The 12,373-nt window shown below is 44.0% G+C and overlaps 1 protein-coding gene across 1 annotated transcript in view; it reads left to right on the forward strand.

Annotated features, from left to right (window-relative positions):
* Window positions 1-1,664: 1,664 nt before the first annotated feature.
* Window positions 1,665-12,373, forward strand: part of CAP2 (cyclase associated actin cytoskeleton regulatory protein 2) — a 136,951-nt gene continuing 126,242 nt past the window's right edge. Inside the window, exon 1 of the mRNA XM_032861613.1 lies at window positions 1,665-1,848. The gene's annotated coding sequence lies outside the window, so the exon portion shown is untranslated. The remainder of the gene's footprint in view (window positions 1,849-12,373) is intronic.

The raw sequence follows: 12,373 nt of genomic DNA on the forward strand, positions 1-12,373 counted from the left end.
ACTAGAAGCAACCTCCCTCTTTTCCACAGGACCACAGATCTTCCATCGTATTTCTCTTGGGACATTTTTTACAGTCTTCTTTACACTGTGGTTATGTATGTACTCTCTTCTTACTACTATATCATGAACCTAAGGGCAGGATTTTTGCCTTATTCACCTTTATATTCCATAATACTTTACACTCAAATGCAAAATATACTCAGCTAAAGCAAATGGTCTATTGGTATTATTTGATGTTAATGTTAGGGGGGAAAAGATCATATCAGACAGGAACCTTGGATGTTTCCTATAAACCTTTATAAACTGGTTCTTACGGATGTATTACTTTTTATATAGTAATATATATATAGTTTCTTGGGACATAAATATTCTAAATACATATATACTTCGTCCAACCATTTGTTCATTTATTCATTACTCAGTATCAGCTACCTTCCAAATGCAAGGCACAGGCATGATAGGGAGGGCACTGGCTCTTGGATATACACAGTGTACGCATTCACATGTCAATGTTTTGTTTTGTTTCTAAAGATTTTATTTATTTATTTGACAGAGAGATCACAAGTAGGCAGAGAGGCAGGTAGAGAGAGGGGGAAGCAGGCTCCCTGCTGAGCAGAGAGCCCGATGTGGGGCTCGATCCCAGGACTCTGAGATCATGACCTGAGCCGAAGGCAGAGGCTTAACCCACTGAGCCACCCAGGCACCCCATCACACATCAATGTTTATGCCATTTTGTTTCCCTTCTTTTCAGACAAAGGGAACCAAAGAGGCATCTCCCTGCAGACTAAAAGCAACGTGTAATAGCAATGACCTTTATGTAAGTTGTGACTATCGGGTCAGAATAAGCCTTGTAAGGCTCAGAACCAAACTAAATGTGATTTTACCACTGACAGAAAATATTAGCTTTTTAGACATTCATCCTCTTATTTGTTTGAAAATTTTGCTTTAAGAAGTATCAATTTCCATCCCCCACTTCTCTCCTCTGTAATTATTTTCCTGGCATTTATTCAATGAAGAGCTTCAAGTCCACTTTCTCAGATTGAAATAAATGATGAAAATTGAAAATCAGTGTTTTCCTTCTACTCATGTTAACAAAAAAGAGGCCTCTAATTTTATACTTATAATCAATCAATATATAAAGGGGAAATGGCCACAAATAGACATAAAAGTAGAGTGCTTTGGGATAGGTTTGCTTTTAAATAATTGGGCATTTATTCTCTTTTAAAGATGCTGTACGTTAGATGCATTTTAAAAAATACGCTAGAAAATGTTTTTAAAAGACCTGAATGCATCTGAGCCTGATGGCTAGCTAGTGCGTCAGATGTCCACCTCCGGCTCCTGCCAGGACCCTTTTTGACGTATTGGGGTGTGGGGGCACACAGGCCCGTCTCTTGCGTCCTAAGTACCCGTCCTCTCTCCGCAAAGTCTTGGAGGAGCCAGCCTGTTTGCGGCTCTTCGGCCCGGAGTCTCCGGATCTTTCCAGACTTCTTCGCGAGGCTGCCTGACGCGGTGAATCCATTTCTTCCATAGCCGGGCGCCCGGCAGGCTCTCTCTCCCCCTTCCCCGGTCGTCCCCACGTCCCCCTCCCGTCTCCCGCGGCCCATCTGCCCCTCCTTCCCTCCAGCCCCTCGCCTCCCGGCTCGCCTTTATTTCCACCCCGCACCCGCGGGGCTTTGCCCTCCCTCCCTCTCCCCCGCGCTCGCCTGTATTTGGAGCTCCCGGAAGCCGCCGGCGACTCTCCCCGGGAGCGGCGTGACTGACACCGGCTCCGACTCCGGGGGGAGGAGGGCGCGAGTGGCCGGACTCGGATTTGCGGCGCCGGGGACGGGACCCCGGGACACCCGGCAGGTAACCGGGAGCTGCGGGCCGGCGCGGGCGGGGAGGGCCGGGGGCAGGTGCGGGGGGCGCCCCGCGGCCGGCCGCTCGGAAGTTGCGCCCCCGGGGTGGGGTGGGGAGGGGGCCGGGACGCGGCGGCGGCGGCGCGCGGGCGGGGAGGCGGCGCGGGAGCCTTGGGGGCCGGGGGGCCGGGGCCCGGGGCGGGGAGGCGGGCGGGGCGGGGGCGGGGGCGGCCGCCCCATCTGGGTCAGCGCCGCGGCGCCCTGCCCCCGCCCTGTCCCCGCTGCGGGCGCCCCGGGGCGGGCGCGGGGAGGCGGGGTGCGCGCGGGAGCCGGCCGGGGCCTACTCGCCCCGCGCTGCCGCCCCAGGCCCGCCTGAACTTTGGGGGTCCTCGCCCCCCGGGCTGCGAGCCGCACGGCGGGGGGTGGGGGTTGTCGGGGGAGAAGGGGAAGACTGTGACTGGGCTGGACCCGACCACGGCACCGCGACTGGAAAGTGCTGGAAAGAAAAGGACCTGGCTTGTCTGCAGAACCTGTCTGGAGGCAGTGAGTCACTTTGAAAAATGCAAAGGCAACTGAGGCATTGAGGGGACAGCCCCGGAATAGGGCCTCTCCCCAGCTGGGTCCCTGACCGCTTTGGGTAGAAGGCTGTCTACCTTCTACAGCACTTTCAGGGCTAATGATCGCATATGCAGATGGCCTTTCCTTTATTCTCCTCGGAGTGCTGTCGGGCATCACAAACAGGCTGCAAGTTTTAGCTGTATTTGAACTGATGAATTCTGTAGAGTAGATATGGGTGACAGCATTTAGGACATGGAGCTAGGATTGGGTCCAAACAGCCACATCGGAGATTGAACATGTAGCGAAACATCAACAACCTTTGGTTCTGTTGAGTCTTGGCAGTGCAGAAGCCTATGGGACTCAGGCACCGTGGTTTACCAGAATTGTTTGCAGGTACTATTTCTTTACTGCGTATGTAGGTTTCTTTTAATTTAAGGAACGTGCCTTAGAATTCTTGGTAAAATACCCGAGCTCACTTAATGTAAGATTAAGGAAATTGTTCTTACAGTTACTAAAGTCTAACTAGACTATAAGCCTTTTGAGGGCAGGGGTGGGGTTTTTGGAACTTCTTTCAGGCCAGAACAGTGTTTGACTCAAGCATGTCCTGAGCAGGGAGTCGAAGTTTTTCAAAGTAATTGACTCAATAGCTTGAATGTGGCAGAATCATGACTTCTCGAAGATAAAGTGTATTTTGCAAAGAAAGACTATTCCGTGAATTCCCACATGTAAAAATCCTTAACAGAATTAGAATCAAGGTATCATATTTATTCAAGAGAAAAAGACATTGAGAAGTCAGGCGGGTGACCATCGAAGTGGCCTTGACTTATAGGAAAGAGGGTTTTGGTGCTTGTTGTTGACGTGGTGAAAATTGTATGAACTTCAAATTTCAGAGTCCATAAGGTTCAGCTGCACCATTCCTTTGTGTATTGTCTACAGCTGCCTTTTTTCGCTCAACAGTAGAGTTGAGTAGCTTCTGAAGAGATCACATGGACAGCAAAACCTCCATATTTACTCTCTAGGCCTTGGCTCAAAAAATTTGCCAACAAATTTGAAGTTCATATAATTTTCACCAGGAAAGAAATGGTCTTTTTTTTTTTTCAGGCATTTAAACATGTAAAAATAATTCTTAGCTTGAGAGAGGAAGGGGAGACATAAAGACAGGAGGAAATTGAGGCAGGTTTGTTCTGTCGTTAGGACTTTGCTACTTCCACCTGCCTAGTGATAGTTCGAGGAAGAGCCTTTGAAGGGATTCATGGGCCAGATTATTTGAGTGCCTGAGTCATACCCAAGAGTTGTTACATACCTTCAAAAGTAGCATTAACTGATTTGGGTATTGGAGTGTTTCATTTTGTCTTGAATATTTCCTAACAGACATCTTCGTATGTGAAGTTCTGTTTTTTATTAGTTACATAATATTTTATACATAAAAATAACAGGCTAAGCATATATAAGCTATAACCATTGTGTTCGAATGGCCACCATTACCTCATTAGAAACTAGGGTTTAAGAACTAGATAATTGTGAAAAGATAACCTACAGAATAGGAGAAAATATTTTAGAGTTATGTACTTGATAAAGGGCTTGTATCCAAAATATGTAACGAGCTCTTACAACTCAGTAATAAAAAGATAAATAACCAATATAAAAATTGTCAAAGGATCTGGATAGACATTTCTCCAAAGAAGATAAACAGATAGCCAGTAAGTAAGGAAAAGATGCTCAACATTATTATTCATCAGAGAAGTAAAAATCACACTGAGATACCATTTCATACCCACTAGGATGGCTAGAATAAAAAAATCAGCTGGTAAGTATTGGTGAGGATGTGGAGGAACTGGAACTCTTTTACTCATTGATGGTGGAATGTCAAATGGCAGCTGCTTTGGAAAACAGTTTGGCAGTTCCTCGAAAGTTAAGCTGAATTACCATATGATAGAGCAATTTCACTTCGCAGTATATACATCCAAGAGAAATGAAAGTCTATATGTGCACAAAATCCTATGCACAAATATTTATGCCAGCACCATTCATAATAACTAAAAGCTAAAAATGTCCATCGACTGATGAATGAATGTATACAATGTGGTCTACCCATGGAGTGGGTTAGTAGTTAGCCATAGAAGGAAATGAGGGGCGCCTAGGTGGCTCAGTGGGTTAAAGCCTCTGCCTTCGGCTCAGGTCATGATCCCAGGGTCCTGGGATCGAGCCCCCATTGGGCTCTATGCTCAGTGGGGAGCCTGCTTCCTCCTCTCTCTCTCTGCCTGCCTCTCTGCCTACTTGTGATCTCTGTCTGTCAAATAAATACATAAATCTTTAAAAAAATATTCTAAGTGAAAGAAGCAAGTCACAATAGACCACAGTTTGTTTAACTCTGTTCCTATGAAAATGTCCAGAACAGGGCAATCTATGGAGACAGGAAGTAAATTAGTGGTGGTGATAGTTACAGGCTACAGGGTTTTTCTTTGAGCTGATGAAAATGTTCTAAGATTGACTGTGGTGATGATTACACATATCATTGAACTGTACACTTCAAATGGGTGAATTGTCTCCTATGTGTTACGTCTCAGTAAAGCTGTTAAAGAGAATAAACAGAAAGTAGGCAAAACAAAAACCTACTATATTGTTACCTGTCCTGTTGCGTCTTCACGGTCCTCTCCTGTGCCATTCCCCAGGTCTCTCCATCCCTGAATTTTGTGTGAGTCAATCCCTAGTTTTACTGTAAAACTGCTTTATGACATACGTATATATTCCTAAACAATGGGCTGTTTAGGTTTTCTTGGTGTTTGACTTATGAAAGGGGTGTATATATTCTCACTTTAAAAAAACTCAACCTTAGGCTTTTAAGAATTGTCTGTATTGCTGCAGGTAGCTACATAGCCCTTGTTGGCAACTATTCCACAAGTCATTTATCCATTCTCTTACTGGTGAGCATTTGGGATGGTTCCCATGTTTTGAAAAGTGCATTACTGTGAAGACTTTTTCTTTGTGTCTTGGCACAGATGTGCAGGAGCTCTTCTGTGTGAATGTGACTGTATCATATATTTTAATGACAAAAAGAAGAGAAGAAGTTGATACTTCTTCTGACTTGTACATTAATGGTCTGTCTCCAGCTTCCTTATTCCCCCAAACCAAGTGAAAAGAACTGGGATCCTATCTTCTCGTTCCATTTAGATTCTAATTGCAATATCTATTATGTGATGTCCCAAGAAGTGTGGAAAAGCGTGGGTCTGAAATTGTACAGCTAACTTCACAGCAGGACCCCGTACCCCATGAGCATCTTTATTCCCTTTTATCACTTGGATTTAGGATGGGACAGAGAGCAATTTTATTAACTCAGAGGGACAAGACTTTCAGCAAGGTCCTAAGTGGTTTCTAAACCTTACTAACATTTTCCTTGTATGTGTATCCCTGCTGGGCAGGCCAGTATTTCTGACATGACTTAGTTTGGCTATTCTGGTAACAAGGAGCCAGTTGGAAACCTGGCATTTTAGCCCTGGGCACTTTCGAAGCCTGCCCTGACTCGGGCTGTGAGCTTTTGGATTTCATCCTGGGTATTTCTACTTTTACTTAGGAGGAGAGGAAGCAGGTCAGAGCAGGCCATTATAAGGGATTTTTCTAGGGTTTTTTTTCCTGTTTTAATTATGGTAAAGTATACAACTTAAAATGTACCGTTTTTATCATTTTTAAGTGTACAATTCAGCAACATTCAGTACATTCAAGTTGTGTGACTGTCACCACCGTCCGTCTCCAGAACTTTTTAATCACCTCAGACTGAAATTCTGTTCCCATCAAATGATAACCCCCAGTCCTCCCTCCCCAGCCCCTGGTAACCACCAATTCCACCTTCTGTCTCTAAGGATTTGACTGTTCTCAGTGCCTCATGTCCGTGAAATCACACAATATTTATCTTTTCACATGAGCTTTTATATCAGGGGAATTTCATGTTGTTTTGTTTTTCCTAAGTAGACCCTTTTCTCACTTATGGAAAACATCTTCTTTTACTGAGCAGTTATATAAAGAGGACGGTTTCCTTTTCAGGATACAGCCTTGTGGGGGTATAGCTCAGGGGTAGAGCATTTGACTGCAGGATACAGCCTTGTGTAGGAATTGACATAGCAAGTGTTCTAAAACCAGAGAAAGAACTTCTGATTATTATGGATTAGTAATAATAATTTCATCTGATCTATCTCATCAGTTAGACATCTAATCATCCTAGCTTCTCATTGACCGCTTAACCAAGTGAACAAGGTCCAGTAGTCCCAAGATAGAAACTCACATCTATCTAATGAGAAGATAAATTAGGTAACTTGAAGTTCCCATAGTCCCCAGCTTCTCAGAATGTAAAGGCCACTCTACAATATACGAGTCTGATCCAAAGTTATTCGAGTTTTGATAGGGTATTAAAGAGCAGGAGAGGGGCACCTGGGTGGTTCAGTTGACTAAATGTCTGCCTTCGGCTCAGGTCATGATCTCAGGGTCCCAGGATCGAGTCCCACGTTGGGTTCCCTGCTCAGCAGGGAGTTTGTGTCTCCCTCTGCCCCTCCCCCCTTCTCGTGTTTTCTCTCTCTCTCTCACTCTCTCTCAAATAAATAAAATCTTAAAAAAAAATTAAAGAGGAACAGGAGAGTTCTGTGAGTCTGGAGATTGAAGCTAGGTGATCTCCATGTAGTTTTGAAGAGGCAGGTGGTCCCTGGAGAAGCTAGATGCTGGAGACAGCTGAGACAACTGTAGTAGTACATAGACGAGCACAAAGAGGGCCAGAGTGAGAGGGAGAGAGAAACTAGCAGACTCCATGCTCAACCCGGAGCCTGACGTGGGGCTCAATCTCATGACCCTGAGGTCATGACCTGGGCCAAAACCAAGAGTCAGACGCTTAATCTGACTGTGCAACCCAGGTGCCTTCAGAGTCTCTGGATTTTGTTTTTTTAAAGATTTCATTTATTTATCTGACAGATCACAAGTAGGCAGAGAGGCAGGCAGAGAGAGAGAGGGAGAAGCAGGTTCCCCGCCGAGCAGAAAGCCCGATGTGGGGCTCCATCCCAGGACCCTGGGATCATGATCTGAGCCAAAGGCAGAGGCTTTAACCCACTGAGCCACCTAGGTGCCTCAGAGTCTCTGGATTTTTATGAGATAAATTGAGTACTTTATTTTAAGGCAATAAAAAGCAGTCAAAATGGACCACTCTAAGAGAACTAGCCGATTGAATTTTTCCAGAATCAGGTGTAATAGGCTTTGTAGTGGCGAGAGCATATTTCTGTCTGATTATAGTCTGATGTGTCGTGGAGGCTGTCCATTCTATGTATCCTCAGTTTAGAAGCCCGGAGTGTGTACGTAAGGGGCTGGTGAGCTATGAGAGTGGTCTTTTCATCTGCTGAACACTGTTTGGGACCTGTGCTCACTCCCATCCAGCGTCAGGTCGCAAGTAGGTTGCTGGAAGAAGACTCCATCCAGTTGGTAGCTTGGCTTTCAGCTGACCACACGCAGTTTCTCCTGGTACCATCTTCTAGCATGCTGGAAGCTGTGGCTGGAGATTGTCAGGGGTCCAATGCAGGTTCACAAGTATTGAGTCAAAATCCTTAAAGTTGTGATTCTGATTCCCCGTTCATTTCCATTTTGCTTCTTTGTCTCTCGATGCTCTCGTGGTATGCTCCACTGTTCAAAGTTCCCTCTGTGGACGGCCCTCCGGCCCCCCTTCTTCTGTCCTACTTCAGAAGAGTCTCTTCCTTTGTCCTTCCCTCAGTGTCTCATCTGAGTGGAAGGTGGACGATTATCTAATGAAAGTTCTCCAGCCACTGAAAACTTTGAAAAAGAGGTTTTCTCATGCCCATGAGTGGGCTGGCATTAGGGGTGGGACTCGTTATTGTGCTTCTTTAGGTCAAAAGTCTTCAAACTGTGTACATTAACTATATTCAGAGACTTTCCCCAAGGTACCTGCACACAGGTGTTTTGAGAAAGTAAATTTTCAAGTCCTCCTCTTCCCCATGTCCTTTTTCCAGAGGAGTCTTCCTAAGAGCAGGCCTGCCCCAGAGATGAGGTTCTGTCTCCCGCCTTCTTTTCCATAAGCACATTTCTCTCATTCTGCCTAAGAAAATCCTGTATCTCTAATCCATCTTCCTAATTCATTTGACTAAGAAGTCCTATTTCTAACCTATTTTTTACTAAACTCCACTCTTCAAGAATATCATCTAGGGAGTGGGGAAGGCAGAAAAGAGGGACATTTCAGAATATCAGCCTTAGGGGTGTGAAAGTGAATGATTCCAATGCCCAGATATCACAAATCATATGTTTTCTAAATCTCTGGAGGGTATGTGCTATGGTGAGTGCTATGAAACGTGTAAGCCTGATGATTCACAGACCTGTACCCCTGGGGCAAATAATACAGTATATGTTAATGAACATAATTAAAACAAACAAACAAAAACCAAACACACACACACACACACACACACACACACACACATTGAAGATCGATCTAATCAAATTATAAACCAATATTAAAGGACAAATTTAGAAAGGGATGAAATCAAGACTCTCATACACATGAAAAATGAACTTTTTTGAAAGATTGTATTTATTTGAGAGAGAGAGAGTATGCACAAGGAAGGGGTTGGGGGGCAGAAGGAGAGGGAGAAGCAGACTCCCTGCTGAGTGGGGAGCCCATGTGCAAGGGGCTGGATCCCAGGACCCTGGGATCATGAGCCAAAGGCAGACACTTAACTGACTGAGCCACCCAGGAGCCCCAAAATGAACATTTTTAAACATACTAAAAAATTAGAGAGCTGGAAAGGTCTGTAGTCAGTTCAAAGGAGATCATTTACGGGAAGGTTGAAATGAATTTGCTTAATTGGTGTTAAGCCGGCTTCTTCCGCGGTAGGAGAAGGAAGTCAATCCAACCTTCACAAGGTAAAACTATTTACGTGCTTATAGACAATAATTACCTGCTTTCCCATCGGTTTTCTACAAGTTAACTGCTATGTCTGCAGAGTTGTAAATGGCCCTCGTCAAAGACAGTCACGGGCTGAGAGAAGGCAGAATGGATGAGTAGGGAGGATACTCACTCATCAGTCCTCCCAGCTTCTCCGTACACCGGTGACTCAAATAATTTTTGATATTTCTTCACCATGTGATGTTAGTACATTCAGGAGTTCAAAGAACGGAGTGAAATTTCTATGACAAAATGTCACTCATTCCCATTTTCTCATTTATGTGAACATAGTTTCCCAGCATTTACTTTGATAAAAACAAAAATTGAGAAATTGATGTTCAACCTTGACTCATTCTGGTAATAAATTTATTCATCCACAGATGCATGAAAAAAAAAACACTGAAAAATGAAAGTGCTCAAAAGAGAGGGTTTTCCAATAAAAATTACTTTTTACGTACATTTAGTAATTATTTGTCACCATTTGTAATATGTGTGTTGTCTTGATAAGTGGCATTCAGAGTTATGATGGTAGCAATCAGAAGATCTTTTTTCTTTTGCCATTGAATTTAAAGATTTTATTTATTTGACAGAGAGAGATCACAAGTAGGCAGAGCAGCAGGCAGAGAGATAGGGGGAAGCGGGCTCCCTGCAGAGCCCGATGTGGGGCTTGATCCCAGGACCCTGAGATCATGACCTGAGCTGAAGGCAGAGGTTTAACCCACTGAGCCACCCAGGCACCCCTTGACATTGAATTTAAATTGAAGTTTATAAACATAGTTTTGCTGCAGAAAAGTATGATAGAGTAATGAATAAAAGACATTAAGGCATAAAATAAATAATACTGGGATACATTTCTACAGGGCAAGAAGAATGGAAATATAAGTTTGAGGAGAAAATGTAATTATGAAAAATTTGTGATTGTCAAAAAGCAGCCTGTTTCTGTTTTTTTTTTTTTTTTTTTTTTTTTGCCGTAAGTGTGAATTTCAGTGGCTGAGAATGAGAATGAGAAATAATTTTATTTTTATGCATCAATAGTAACAATGCTAAAGGTTACATTCTTTGGAGCCATTCACATTTTGGTGAAATTTTTTACATGTCAATCTAGAAATGGGCAGGAGGGTTTTACAAAAATGCTTTCTGGATATTTACTAGTGAAAATTCGGAAATCCCTTTTATAGCCTATCCTTCCTCTGTTTTCAGACCAAAAATCAAGGGGTCGGTAATACGGCAAACCTTTCTGCATGTTCAGTGTTGGTAAAGGAACCAATTTGCTGACTGAGAGAGTTCTAGGGACTCCTGATTCTGCTAGATTTAGGGAAGACATTTCAGAGTGAAAGGTCTTGATGCTTGTGACACCTCTCAAAAGGGAATGATGGATAGCCCATCAGGTTTTATTTCTTTTTAAGCAGTTATGCCTTCACTTTACTGGTCTTTCTTGAACTCCCCTTTGGAGGCACTCAGTGTCAATGATGTGTGTGCGTGCCTGTGTTTAATAACCAGACAGATCGTATTGTTTGGATCTGTCAACGTGTGGCTTTCATCAAGTTTGGGAAATGTTTGCTCATTATTTCTTTGGGTATATTTCCCATCTCAATCTCTTTGTTCTTGCCTGGGATCTCAAGGACACCGTATTAATTTATTATATATATATACATACATAATATATAGGATATATAAAATATCATATATATAGTGAGATTATTTAATATCACCCCACAGACCTCTGAAGCTCTGTTCATTTTTTCCTTCAGTTCCTTTTCTGTCTGTTCTTCAGATCAGATAATATCGCTACCACCAAATACACAGTGACTTCCCATGGCAGTTGCCATCCTGCTCTTGGGTTCATCATGCATTTTTTTTGCATTGTATTTTTCAGCTCTAATATACTCACTTATTTCTTTTTTATAGGTTCTCTGCCTCTGCTGAGAATGTCTGTCATTCCATTCATTTTAAGGGTGTTTGCCTTTATCTCCCAGAGCACAGTTAAAACAGCTTATAGAAATCTATCTGGTAATTCCAGCATCTGTGTCACTGGGCGGGGGAGGGGTGTTGCCATCAATGGACCGTCTTTTCTCTTTTGAGAATTGATCACGTTTTCCTAGTCCCTTGCATGACAAATATTCTTGGGTTGGACTCTGGGCATTTGGGGCATTGCATTGTGAGACTCTGAGTCATTTTGAAATGCATATCTATATATTTTGGTTGTTTGTTTGTGGGTTTGTTTTCTTTTGTTTACCAGGCAGTCAGCCCAGTTCTAGCTTGCGTTCTGTGGGCAATGGTTCCAACATCGGTGCAGTTTTGCTGTGCTGCTTTGGGTCGCATGGAAGTGCTTTTTAGGGTTTAGTCCAGGCTTGAGCAGTGGATTCTCCCACAGCTCAGATCTCAAAGCCTCTGGATCTGTCCCACACGTGTGCAGTTCAGGAGAGACTGGGACTTGTGCTGCCTCATGCACAGAAGAAAGGGATCTCCTTCTCCAGCTCTGTCTTCTCTGGGATTCCTCTCACTGGCTCCTGCCCCTAAGAGACCTTCCCCCCACCTGGGCTTCTAGCCAGAAAGATTGGGTTTTTCTGGTAGTTTTAGCTGCTCACACTGCTGTGGTATAGTTCCCTAAGACCAGGGCCATCCTCAGGGTTGAGCAGTGAGAAGAAAGGAGGGGGAAACCACTCATAGGGATTCTCCCTGTACGCTGGACCACAGGGACCTCTTTCCCCTGCTCCTCATGGCAACTCGGGAGAAGCTTTCAGGTGCTTATGTTGCTGCTGATCTGAGGAGCAGCTCTGTGCCCACAGCCACACTTGGGAGAGGAAAATGGACCCCCCTGTCCCCCACAACCCCCTGGACTTTCTGTTCATTTTCCCATTACAGAGTGTCCTTTCCAGGTCTTCTGGCCAAAAAGAGGAGGTTTCTCAGATTTGGTTGTCTAAACCCCCTGCATAGTTCCAACTTTGGGTCAACCCTGGAGAGAAAAGAGAAAAAAAAAAAAAAAAGAAAACACCCAGGAACACATTCCCAAATAAGTCTCCTTTTCAAGTTTTGATTACTTTTCCTCAGT

The sequence above is a fragment of the Lontra canadensis genome, unplaced genomic scaffold (genome assembly GCF_010015895.1).
Source record: "Lontra canadensis isolate GAN:19392208 unplaced genomic scaffold, GSC_riverotter_1.0 scaffold21, whole genome shotgun sequence".
NCBI lineage: Eukaryota > Metazoa > Chordata > Mammalia > Carnivora > Mustelidae > Lontra > Lontra canadensis.